Below are 12,080 nucleotides of genomic sequence, written 5' to 3'. Positions count from 1 at the left end.
GCTCCCTCCTTAACAGGAGGTCTCTAACTGGTGGTACTGTATTGGGGAGGTTTACGTGGTCCAGCCTTGGTGGAGGAAGTTTGTTGCTGGGGACGGACTTTGAGATTGACCCCTTTGTATTTCACTTCCTGCTTCCTGCACGTGCCAAAGGATGTGAGCACTCCTCAGCTTCCAGCTCTTTCCGCCAGGCCTGCCATTCAGGACTATGCCTCCCTCCCACAACACTCTTTCTTCTGCCACTTTAATTCAATATACTCTTCTTCCACAATTTGTGGAAGGGATCTCTTGTATCTTTCAAGAAGATTCACCTGTCAACTAAAGCTGGTTGGACTATAGCCGAGGCAGGAAATAGAAGGTGGGAATTACAATAGGAAGGAAGGATGCTGGGATAGATAGAAGCACAGGGGTTGGCCCTGGGGACCTGAACAAGGACAGATGTATGAACCTGAGCAGAGGTAACCAGTCATGTGGCAGAACTTAGATCAGGATAAACAGTAATTACCTTATGAGCCAGTCAGGGAACATGCCTCGCTATATGAGCCTAGGTGATCGTCAATACATGTGAGCCTCAGAATTGTTATTTCTTTGGCTACCAGTTGCTCAAGTGGGCGCCAGAGGCACAACCACCTCAGCTACACAGAGTGGCCCTGACTCGTTCCAGCAGACACTTGGGTTAGTTCCAGACACTGGCAGAACAAATGACAGCAGACACCCAGTGTCTTCAAAGTGCCTCTTTGGATTGTCCACATCAACATCACAGGGAAACTTGCTAGGCTCCTAGCTGGCCTCACAACCGGCCGGAGAGCAAACAACACGTGGAACTCTGAACACTGTGCCAAGAAGGCTTCTCGACAAGTTTCTAGACAATTCTAACAGACACATAGACTGGTCACAACTAAAAGTGATGACCTCATTCCAAGGACTCAAATAATGCTGCCTTTAAGAAAAGCACTGAAATTGTGAGACAGCTTTAAGAGAAGACAAGATGTCATCACGTACACAGACCTGCCCACCACCCACATGTGCTTCACCTCTCAATGAGGAGTAATGTGGAGCAAACCACTAATGACTCCTCTTTCCTCTCCCCCCCCCCACGCTAACCACGGGCTTACAGTTGGTGTTTTGCACATGTATGCCTCCATACTTTTACTATACAAACATACGAGTATTTATCTTTAATTAGAGACATGGTCTAGGCTATTACAGAGCATCTGCCTCAGCAAGCTTCATAGAGACAGACGCCTGGAGTTGCAGGCGCACCGGGTGCAACCGGCCTGCTCCTTGCCAACCGTAAGTAGGTAGGCAGACAGGATGACAGTCACCTTTCAAAATGCAACTGAGAGGAATCATAATCACACATCTAAGTTGTTATAGTCGCAGCCAATTTATAACATAAAATGAAGCTTAGGAGCTAAAAAGTGTGCAATGCGGAATAACACCAGGGTTACACTGACAGACTTGGGCCATCCCTGCTGAGCCCTGTGGGTCTCACACGCAAGGCAAGTGCGCTTGCCAGGGAGAGACATGCACTATGGTCAGGAGGAATCCTGAATGGTCATTAAGAGGGCTAGGGCCCCACAGGTCTGACAGCACCACAGATGGACCCCGATTCTGTCAGCTGCCACAGCAAGATGCCAACTGCCTCCCTCAAAGGATGCAAGGATGGTTTGGAAGAAATTTCTTGTCAGTTGGAAGGATACAAGATGCAAATCTTAGAGGATATAGCTTCAAAATGCAGGCAACTGTATCTCCCGGTGGAAAGGAGAGAGGAAAGGTGGGGGATGCAGGAAAGAGGGAGAGAAGGAAGGAGGCGAGGTGTGAAGGAGGAGAAGGAAGGAAGGAAAGGAAGAACAAACCGTGGCCCTTCCAGTCCCAGCACTACAACTCCCGTTTGTGTGCTTTCTTAGCAGTTCCTTGACTATCTTTGTCCCTCCTCCTATTCTCCTGGAAGGCCTTAGCTTGCCTGCTTTCCATTTCCCAGGCCACACTTACGGGTATTCGTGTGTGAAAACCTAATGTGCTGGCACAGATCCGTGATAGTTTACTTTGTATTTGTGATAGGTGTGTACACCCTCAGCTATGCGTTATTTATGAGCCGCCACTAGGGCTGTATCGTGGAAGTCTTGCTGATTTTCTGGTTAGAAAGAGACCAGGGAATTCTTTTATGTATCGAGAACTCTTTTATAAAAACTTAGCTTGTGTCCAGGAGGGTTTCTCTGGGTGTAAGTGCACTTCCATATGAACAGGCACCATCACATGTGAAGAGGGGTAGGTACACATTCTTTGCAAAGGTTTGAACTGCACCGGTAGGAAGCTGATGTACCGGCTCCCACGGAAGTCTCCATCAGCTATCTAATTGGAGCCAGGTTTGTGGGTCTGGATGCCTCTTCAGGACCAGCTTCCACACTGGTGCAAGATGGCAAGGTGCATCGCTATGCTTGCTGGTTCCTTTGCAGCTACGAGTCACTGGAAGTTGGTTGTAGGGGTGGAATTCCGGTAAGGTCATTTAGTGGAAAAACATGGTGCTTTTTAGCCCCACAATACTGTTGTCTAGATTTCCTATGTGAAGACTAGAGCAGGAATCTTGAACTGAAACATCTGGAGGAAGCAACCGATACTTCTAAGAACTGTAAAGAGGATCCAAGCCTCTGATGATGAGAAAACCTGCTTCCTGCTACAACATGGACCTTGTGTCCTACCTCTAGTTCACTCTAGTTTCTTTCTCTGGCAGCCTCTAAATTCCCTTCACAAAGTTTCGTATGAAGCTGTTAGCTGACAGAAAACACTAAATCTTTTAAGATGGGAAGGTCTAGTCACTGGGACAGCGAGGTCTTCAGACATGGTTTCCTGCCACACCACTCTCCTGGTCTAGAAACAAGCGACAGAAACAACATGGGCATGAGGTAGTATCCTTTCTCCTGTGAGGATGATTTTGGTTGTTTTTACTAGGAAAAAATATCGTCAGAGGAAAGTGGAAGGGGAAAACTCTTAACAGGACAATCTCACCTAATCTTGCCTAAAAGTAAGCCAAGAGTAAGCAGACACAGCGGGAGGGAACAAGTTAGCTGAGTGAGGCCTGAAGGGAAAATGGACCAGGCTTAGAGACAGCTAGCTCAGAACAGTCTGTGAGACATTCATCCTGAAAAGGTCATAGCAGAGGAGAAGCCTTCAGAGGTGAGCCTGCCAGCAGCTGCTCCAGTCCTGGGTTCTCCTCCAGACCCGCAGTTCTTCTTACTTCTTATAATTTTTCTTTCAAGTCTCATTACCTCTTAATTTAATTTTTACTGTAATCTTGGTCTTAACACTTAATGTAGAATATCCCCTCTTGCTAAGTGCACATGATAGTTTTGGAAACTGCAAAAAAAAAAAAAAAGTATACAATGCTGTATCTTAGATGCTTCTAGCTTACTCATCTGTGGAACAGAACTTATCCATCCACATAATTTACATACACATCATATCTTTAAATAGAGTTTTGCTATGACTGGCTTCCTCAGACCTTAGCAACTAGCATTCTACCCTCAGCTTCTGTAAATTTGATTTTACACTCCCCCCATACCCACACCCTGCCACACACATCTTTTTTGGGGGGGCAGGGTCTTTCTTTTTTTTTTCTCTTTTTAAAACTTTTAATTGAATATTCTCTGTATTTATATTTCAAGTGTTATTCCCTTCCCCCACTCCTATCCCCCTCCCCCTCCACCTATTTCCATGAAGGGGCTCCCTCTCCCAACCACTCTCTCCATCTCAGTGCCGCGGCATTATCCTACATTGGGAAAATGAGCCTTCACCAGACCAAAGGTCTCTTCTCCCATTGATACCAGACAGTGCATCCTCTGCTACATATGCAACTGGAGCCATGAGTCTCTCCATATGTGCTTACTGGATGGTGTTTTAGTCCCTGGGAGCTGTGGTGAGTTTGGTTGGTTGATAATGTTGTTCTTCCCGTGGGGTTGTAGACCCTTTCAGCCCCTTCAGTCCTTTCTCTAGCTCCTTCATTGATGTCCCCGTGTTCAGTCCGATAGTCAGCTGCAAGCATCCTCCTCTGTATCTGTATGACTCTGCAGATCCCCTGAGGAGACATACATATCTGGCTCCTTCTAGTAAGCACTTCTTGGCATCAGCAATAGTGCTTGGGTTTGGTGGCTGCATATGAGGTGAATCCCCAGGTGAGGCAGCTTCTGACTGATCTTTTCTCCAAACCCTGTTCCTCTATTTGTGGAGACAGGGTCTTTCTATGTAATCTGGTCTGATCTGAGATTGACTATGTAGTCCAGGCTTGCCTTGGATTTATGGAGACTTTTTCTAATCTATCCTCCCAAATGCTAAGATTACAGGCAGGTATAAGACCCCATACTTGGCTGAGTTATGTTAGGTGGCTAAGTCTAGTTATAATAGGTATACCATTTAAATTATAAAAGTAAAACCAATGGGAGAAACAACCATAGACTTCAGTTACTGACATTGTACCTTATTCTCATTTCTAAAGAAACTGAAATCACATGTTGTGCTGGTAGAGGGTAGGGGTCAGATTTGGGGGTGGAGCATGTCCAAAATCCTGGTTGTAGGAAGATAATATTCCCTGTCACCAGAGTAAAGAAGAAAATGCCTTTTCTGTCTTGGCATTTCCCATATGGCTAAGTTGACTCTCGATGACTTGAATCACAAGGACGCAAGCACTGCTCCAACTCTTGCATTATATAATCCCATTTCTGCTCTTAGGCACGTTAAGCTGGTTGGAAGAGAATTCGCTAAATTAAATTTGGTTTGATTAGGAAATTTGCGTCATTTGCATTCAAAGTACGGCATGTGTGGGTTAAAAAATGTTCTGGTTATTTAAAAAAATGTTTTACAGATGATTCAGTTTTACCATCGCTTCATTAGTGAACTAAATCTGTGTTCCTGTGGATGCATTTTGGGTGCTTGTTGCCTTGGCCTTCTTTGGGAAATCTCCCAAGTTCCAGAAAGTCTGTCTTGTCTGAAGAAAACTATGATCGCTCAAAGGCTGGGTGGGACACCTTTATGTCCTTCTTGCTCTGCCTCTCTGAGACCCTCTGATGGGTCCCTTTACTTCCTGTTCAGAGATGTTTGCTACTCCCCACCCGTCTTCCCTGGGCTGGCCTTGAGTCTCCTCTTTTTTGGTGGAAGTCCTTAGCTACATTTCAATGTCACCTTCAACCCAGTGTTTAAACAAAGGCATGAAGAAATTTAAGAACAAAGGTCTGAAATGCTTCAGGCTGAGGAAGGGGCTTGAGAGTAATGTCACAGAAGGGTGCTGGGGCGGGGGGGGGGGGGGGGTCCACCAAGAGCAAGTGGCCGAATCCACGAGCTGCTGTTTTACAGATAATACAGAAGCCTGTTTTTTTTTTCTGGTCCCAGCACCTACTGTGACGAATGCAATCTTGCATTTTATTGTCACTGAAAATTATTCAAAGGAGTAGGTGAGTATTTTAAAATTTAAAAATTTAAAAAGGTGCTGTTCCTATTATTTTAGGTAGGTAACTACTGGGGCAGGAAGGTACTGCATGGTCAGCAGGTGTCCCCAAACCTCGGGAACTGTGTTGAGGGCCAGGGTTACAGTGTAGCCCATGTAGCTTTAAGAAGTTGTTCAGGTGCAGACATCTTTTCATTCACTAAGGACCTTAATGTTTGTGTTCTTCTCCTCTTTATCCTTCTAGTTCATGGAATGGCAGTTCCTACTGTTGAGTGCACAGGTAAATTTTGACATGGGGCACACTCTAGAAAGGTATACAGTACCCCGTCATTGTCATTCCAGACAACTTCCTTATGCTCCTGGCCCATGGCAGAGGTAATAGCGACTATACTAATTCCTGTTACTATAGGTGGACCAAGCCTTTTCTAGAAATATATAAAAATGGATTCATAGATTGCTCCTTTGGGTCTAATGCTTCATGGTTTGAGCATGAAGAGAAACCCCTATGGCTTCTGTGTCTGAAATCGAAGGGCCGCCCTGCAGAGATGTGTGGTGTGTGGGTTTTCTCAGGTCTCCGGGGGTTCTTCCTTGGGGTGAAGGACTTCAGAGGACAGTTTGGCTGGGGGAGGGATGAGGAAGAAGCAGAGGTGGGGGGCTCATAACTACCCTTTTTATTCTTAAAGAGCACAGATGTCCCTTTCCATGATGTAGAAATTGGGGTTTGCTGAAAAGCTGCATTTGGGAAAGGGGCAATGATTAATGTAAACGTTAGCAGCATGGGGAATATTAATCATTGCATTTTTGCATTAAAGAACCACAGACCTCAAGGTTCTTCAGTGATCCCATTTTCACGACTGTCCATAAACTAGCAGCACAGTTTACTGCAGAGAGAATGGCAACAGCCCTGGAGGAGAGCTAGGAAGCAGAGGCAGCCAGACTGGGGGTCCCCAAGGGAGGGCTTCGGTACCAAGAACTGGTTACCATCAGACAACACCAGCACCAAGAAGCCTAGACAATAGGCCAGAGGACACAGGCAAACGGAGGCACAAAAGCTGCTTTCAAAGGACCCTGCTCTGCTACCAGCCAGCCCTTCCATAGACTCCACCAGGTCCTGGCCGGGCCTGCACGCTACCACTGCCCCCTTACTATGGCGAACTTTTAAACTGCTAAAAAGAATAAACGCAGAAAGAAAATGCTGACCTAGCCTCAGATGCAGAGACAAATGGAAATGTTGTAACCATGAAAACAAACCAGTTTCCAAACAACCCAGCACTGCAGGCAGGCTGAGTGACATCAGCACACTCCTCTAGATAGATGAGGGGGGGAATCCAGAGGAGTTATCAGCGAGCCAAGGAAACCTCCCTCCACCTGCTCACCCCCCTCCTTGATCAAGCCAGGACTTATCTAATTCTGTTTTTTCGTGCAAGGAAAAGGGATCTGAGGTGGGACTGGATTCTTCAAGTACAGTTTTCTTGTGAAACAACAGGAATGTCTCTCCCCATCCAGCAATCTGGGACTGCCCTTCTTCTCCCGTTTAAATTAACCTCATCTCTTCTCCTGGATATGGTTTTAGCCACATACTACCTTGTATTTCTCTGGGATACCATCCTCAGTTATGCTAACGAAAAGTTTTAAAAGGTAATGAAGGCACAAGTTTGAAGATAGGAGAGTCAATTAACAGCTATAATAACCACAAATGCAAACAGCAAGTCAAGGCTGACCTCTGACCTTCTTATTCATTAAGTCATGTGTGGATCTTGGCACCACCATGCAGGTCCTCCAAAGGATGAGAGGGAAACCACAGATCTGGAAAAAAAAAGAAACACAAGAACATAAATATACATATTTTAAAAAGATTAAGTTCCCCAACATTTAATTAGTCTGTACCTGCTTTGATTTCTGTCTGTAAATGAGGTCTGGTTTTAGGGCTGTCTCTGATTTTGAATAAATGTGACTTGACCTAGATAAAATCTCATTCTGAACTGGACATGGTTTTGTGGAAAGAGAGGCTAACACTAGGCTGCAGCCGCAGATCTCAGACAGAGGGCAACCTTCAAACCTCCCAAAGACCTCCTTTTCTATGGGGAAGGAGGCTGAGAAGCAAACAAGAACCTCCAGGCCATGGGAGATTTTCTGCTAATGAGAAGCAGTCAGTCTTCTACTCTAGGTTGAGGAAGTGTCCCTCTGCTGGTGAAGGTGTTACTCCTTGTTCCTGCCTTGACAGAGGGCTGCAGGGTGCCCCAGCCCAGCCCAAAGTGGAGCTGCCTAGACATTGTATTCTGTGTGGCCTATCAGGGACACTTTCTGCAGACTGAAACACAAGGTGGCACCTGATGAGGGTAGGTGACAAGGGGCAGGCAGTACTTGTGTCTAATAGTTCATGCCAAGCTGCCTTTCAGATGTGGCTTCATAAATTCATTGATTGTTGTGGGGAGCTGAGAAGTCTCAGCCAGAAATTAGGCACATAAACATCTGTATTCCTGACACTCGGAACTGGAGAGAGGGTTTTTTTTTTTTTTTTTTTTTTTTTTTTTTTTTTTTTTTTTCATTTCATTCTTCTTGTTTCCCCAAAGTAATAAAAGAGTATTGGTATAGTTTCCTTTAAGGGCCCACCCCAAGGCTAGATCATAAGTTGATTTATAAATTGCCAGTCTTTGCTTCTTTTGTATTCACAAAAATATCTATGTATCCATGACAACGGTGTACTTATGGGTTATTTCATTTTGTTTTAGAGACAAGGTCTCATTTTTGTGTAGCCCTTGTTGTCCTTGAACTCAGCCTATCCTCCTGCCTCAGGCTAGGGATTACTGCGACTGCAACAAGCCACCATTTCTTGGCTTGGGCATTGGTGGTTTCTGTTTGTATCGCTGTGTGTCATCAATATTATATTTCTAAATTGTCATTCTCTGTTTAAGCTCACAGAGCAGCTGGCCCGGATATAATGTTGCTTGCTCTTCTTCCCACCTGCTGCAGACCCAAGCATATTGGTGGTCATAAAGCATCCAAGAGTCCTTGACCAGGGACGAGCTATTTCCCGACCTTATGGGGAGAGTAATGGAGAAGGGTAAAGCAGCCCAAAGTAAAACCATTGTCTCTAAGAACAGATAGAAAGACAAGCTACTTCCACCCAGGTTAGCTTGTGTTCATCTTGTGATATAAAAACACCCGCATTGCTGGGGTAACCAAGGTGCCCAACTTTTCATGAGAACACCAAGAACAAAAGTCAACCTACTGAGCAACCGCCACAACCCAGGCATCGCAAATTTACCACATGACATGACTTTCTATCTCTGTATGTCTTTGTCTACATTTTAAAAACGTGAATATGCGAATTGTACAAAGTTCTGGACTTTGTTATTCTTGTCTACATGCATGAATGTACTTTAAGCACATCTGTTCTTTCTCAGAACCTTTCATACCCACCCCTTCCATTCCTGCATCTCCTCAGTGTGCAGAACTCTCACGACACACTGTGTAACACTCAGTCTCTGACACTTCACCCTGTTTTCACAGCGCCAGAAATTCCTGTTTATCCTATTAGAGGAGCTCCTGGTCACTCGAACATGTGCAACACACGTTGGGCACGTGCAGGTTTACTCTGCAGGCCCTACTCAGGCCTGGCCTTGTATTCAGGAAGGCTCATCTACACCATACCTCCATGCAGAACATGCATGCCATACGAGCAACACATACTTATTTATTATTGCTAACATCTTTCACATAAAAACCACATGACTCTGGAGATGTATTCACTTGCTTTTTTCACCCCCCCCCCATTGCTCTTGTCATAAATTTCTTGTCTTAAACTTTCTTATCTTCATCCTCCAATGAGTGGAGAAATGCCAATAGGACAGGGCTAGACACCAGACATGGAGGAACGTGATGTATCCCAAAAGCATTTTCAAAGAGGGAGTCAAGAGAGCAAAGAGGTTTGTGTTTGGGCTGATTTGGTTTGATTGTGGCTTTGAGTACAAGCACACCCTAATCCCTGAGATGAATATCTAAAAATAAACAGTACTTTCTGTAGAAATGATGTCAAACTTATCTCTCTCTCTCTCTCTCTCTCTCTCTCTCTCTCTCTATATATATATATATATATATATATATGGATATAATTTGATAATTCAATTCTGATTTGGACTCTAAGGAATAGATTTTAATGTGGTTACATGAAAACAATATAAAGTCCCCCCACCTGATTCCCATTAAATACTTACTTAAGTTTTTATTGTACTTTGTTTTTTTTTAAGATAGGTCCTTCTTTTCCCCCCAAGACCAGCCTGGAACTCACTATGTAGCCCAGGGTGGGTTAGAACTTTCAGTCTCCTGCCCCAGCCTCCAGAGTGCTTGGGCCGTAGGAAATGGCCATCTTAATACATTTTTATAAAGTATACTTTATGGTTTGTAGCAATAATATCTCATGCTTTAGTCCTCAGATGACCATATAGGCAGAAAGTACTAACAGGCACATTTTCCAGACTAGGAAAGAGCAGGCAGAGAAAGATTAGGTATAGTGTCCAATAGTAAGGGAGACACTGGGGAGGGGCCCCACTCCAGAAACCTGATGTCATGGGCTTGCTCTAAATGCTCAAGAACAGATGCTGATTTCAAAGTGAAAACCTTTAAGAACTGGAGATGTTGGTGCTGGGGAGGTGGCCCCAGAATCTGTTTAATACAAAAAGCATCTTCTTCATGGTGTTTCTGCAAAGCAGCCTAACTCAAGCCCTTCCCGTAGACAAGCTCATGGTGACTTGGCTGTGTGGAAGGCCATTTAAAGAGGGTAGCTGAGGCCTAAACCCTCTCAACCTAAACCTGGTTTTAACTCTTTAGAAAACAGGGAACTGGGAATTTGCTTAGAGCTCAAAGGAGACTGTAGAGATGAGAACCCTTTCTTGGAGCCACTGTAGTTTAGAAATGTGTGTCTTTTACACCTTTTTTAATTAAGGCAAAGATAGGTTACTAGTGTGGCTACTAGTTTCAAAAGAATCTTGTTTTGTAACTGATTTGTATTCCAACTTGGGATACATTTATTTGTGGGCGGGAAGTGGCTCCTTTTGCTTAGTCATCTGAGCTGAGCTGAGGTTGGCCCTGTTTCTCACTGCTGCTCCCAATTAATGCAAATTGAAGGGTAAAGGACAAATAAAGTTTCTTTAACTTGGTCCACTCATATGTTATTTATAAATGGCTCTCCCCTTGATCTATTTTAGGGGCAGGCAGTAACCGTGAACAAACAGAACACCACAGAAGAAACTAGCAATTACACAATGTGTAATTTGACTGCGAAGCCCTGAAAGGGTTAAACGTATATGCCATTTATTTGTTTATTTATTTTGTAACAGGGTCCCATTATGTAGCTCTAAATGGACACTGAAAACTAGGCTGGCATCAGACTCACAGAGCGGCTTGTTTCTGCTCCCTGAGTCCTGGTATTAAAGTTGTGGGTTAGCACATCTAGCTTATCAAAAATCAATTCTCTCTGTCTGTCTGTCTGTCTAGTCAACCATCTCTAGTGTCTCAGCTCTTATCTGAAGTAGACCAAATTGTGTGAGTAGCCTATATTCCTTTCCCATGTATTTTTAAGGGGTTTGCTAAATCCTTTTCAAATTTGTTTTGACAGACATATTGCATCCCATTGTACCAGCACAGGGTCATGGCTGTTGAAACGGCCCGGTTTGTTCTTATACCTCACAGGGGGTCCAGGTCTCCATCAATATGTGTGGTATTGCATAGGGCAGTCCTAACAAATGGGACTGTTTAATGGCTGTTGCCATTTTACACCACGATTGGCATTTCTGAATAGACAGCAGGGGTTCGTTTAGTCCTGTGTGAAGTCTGAAGGTCCTGTTTTGCCCTGAGGGAAGCAGAAGAGGGTATCGGATTCCCGGAAGCTGGGAGCCTCACTCTGGCCCTCTCTGCACAGCAGGGAGAAGTGGGCTTTTTCTTTGTGTTTTTGATATACTCAATTTCTAAGTTAACTTTTAATTAATTTTAAAATTGATTTTTTATTGTGTGACCTCTCCTCCCTCTTGTTCTCTGCTTCCTTTCCTTATTTCTTCCCAGCTCTCCCAGTGGTGTGCTCTCTGCTGGGCTGATGGATTCTTTTGCATAGCCTTGTGAACAACGCCTTACAGGTTTTAGAGACATTTCTTACACTTATATTATACCTGCTAATCTTTGGACCTGAGCACTCATAAATGTTAATTGTTTCAAGTTTCTGGCTTTGGGGACAATTTGTTACCGACTAATGAAGTTCACATAGTATCACTGAGCACTGTTTACTAACAGACTGATCTAAAGAATGACCACCCAGAAGACAGTTTAAAACCCAGTAATAAATTCAGCAAATATTTGCCAAATGTCAGCCAGACCTGAAAAGATTTATCTAGGATATAGAGATAAGCCAAGTTAAACAGAAGTGCCACAAAGGCAAATGAAAATACAGGTGAAGGAAAACCCTTAATCAAAAGATGAGGAATGCAGTATCTAGGAACTCAGCAATGGGAGCAAGCCCTTGAACGATTCCAGCAAGGGTGGAGGAATGGAAGGCTGGCTGTATGGCTCAGCAGATACAGGTGCTTGCTGCCAAATCCGATCACCCGAATTTTATCCCTGAAACCAACATAGTGAAGGAAAGAACTGACTCCTG

The 12,080-nt window shown here is 44.2% G+C and overlaps 1 protein-coding gene across 2 annotated transcripts in view; it reads right to left on the bottom strand.

Annotated features, from left to right (window-relative positions):
* THRB (thyroid hormone receptor beta) overlaps nt 1-12,080 on the bottom strand; it is a 319,875-nt gene that overhangs the window by 179,317 nt on the left and 128,478 nt on the right. The window contains exon 2 of one of the 2 annotated variants that reach the window (XM_080926715.1): nt 7,156-7,240. The gene's annotated coding sequence lies outside the window, so the exon portion shown is untranslated. The remainder of the gene's footprint in view (nt 1-7,155; nt 7,241-12,080) is intronic. The other variant, XM_080926716.1, reaches the window with a different exon arrangement.

This window comes from Micromys minutus, assembly GCF_963924665.1.
Source record: "Micromys minutus genome assembly, chromosome: 12".
Lineage (NCBI taxonomy): Eukaryota > Metazoa > Chordata > Mammalia > Rodentia > Muridae > Micromys > Micromys minutus.
This window is presented reverse-complemented; position numbering and strand designations above follow the sequence as displayed.